A 1,610-nucleotide genomic window follows, 5' to 3' on the forward strand; every position below is an offset into this window, starting at 1 on the left:
CGCCTTGCTTCAGTCCACTTTGCGTTTCATCGTAGTTTAGAAACCATGTGACCACGAACAGCAGCTCTGCTCTGACACTGACTCTAGCCTGCACAGGCTGCACGTGATTACAATCTAGTCAGCATAACAGCCGCAGGAAAAAAAGACACTGATGCTGCAGTGCTGCCTGCCTGTGCTGCTGCAGACGGTGGGGTTCCTTCTAGGACAGTGGTTCTCAACCTGTGGGTCGAGACCCCCAGACGGTGGGGTTCCTTCTAGGACAGTGGTTCTCAACCTGTGGGTCGAGACCCCCAGTGGGTTGGGGGAGTGGGACCCCGGTGGGGTTCCTTCTAGGACAGTGGTTCTCAACCTGTGGGTCGAGACCCCCAGACGGTGGGGTTCCTTCTAGGACAGTGGTTCTCAACCTGTGGGTCGAGACCCCCAGACGGTGGGGTTCCTTCTAGGACAGTGGTTCTCAACCTGTGGGTCGAGACCCCCAGTGGGTTGGGAACTTGGGGGAGTGGGACCCCGGTGGGGTTCCTTCTAGGACAGTGGTTCTCAACCTGTGGGTCGAGACCCCCAGTGGGTTGGGGGAGTAGTGGGACCCTTGCATGATTCTCTCGGGGGTGGGACAGATGACAGTAAAGTAAAGTGACAATGTAAGGACTTTTAAGAGCATTATTTTTGAGTGGTAAGGAACAGCAATGTCTGTGTTAACCTATGTGATGTGTGTGACTATGAGTACCAGTAGGGGCAAAAGTGGCGCTGTTGTGCCAGAAACACAGAGAGAGAGAGATAGTGCTGCACTACGTTGCCTGCTAATGAGAGAGAGAGAGAGAGAGAGAGAGAGAGAGGTGGGGGGTGGGCAGTTGCACCACTCAGTTCACACGGGTGTGATTCTTTAACATTACATCACTGCATCAAAAATCAACAGACTTCTATGCTAAACTGGTCAAACATATGGCCAAATTGTCAAATAAATAATATAAGAAACAGGCAATTAATAATGTGAAAATAGCCGATCTACAAGCTCACAATGCCTTATGAGGCACCAAGTGGAACCAAGTCAAACAGGCCATTCTGAAGAATTTGGGGCAGAGGTTAGTATAGTCGTTGGCATCCAGGGATTGTGTGTGTGCAGAGTTTGGCATTGACCGGGCCAACGGTGCCGGAGATTAGCTGTACGCAGACGGACGGACGGACCACCAGACTGACAGACAGACGGAGTGCAAAACATACTCTCTCCCCATGCCTTCGGCCTGGTAGAGACAACCTTAATGTAAAGCTTGTCATGATGGGGGGTTCTCATATAATATATTGGGGGGCTGTGGCTGTGGCCGGAAACTTTGGGAATGGGGTCCTTGAGATGAAAGGGTTTGGAAATTGGACCCATAGCAGACAAAATGCATGCGCATACATACATGCTGCCTCTGTTAATCCTAGCTGTTTATTAATTCTGCTCTGCTTCACCTCAAGAATGTCTCGTTTATGGCACAACCTACTGTAGTAACTCCATATAGCTCCTTTGTGTAGGGCTAGGCTATGTAAAAGTGAACTTCCCAATTGATATGCTGATTTATATTAATGACACAAGTCACGAGTATGTGAACAGAATTCTATTCAAGCACAAT

This window comes from Protomyctophum bolini (genome assembly GCF_963924005.1).
Source record: "Protomyctophum bolini genome assembly, chromosome: 21".
NCBI lineage: Eukaryota > Metazoa > Chordata > Actinopteri > Myctophiformes > Myctophidae > Protomyctophum > Protomyctophum bolini.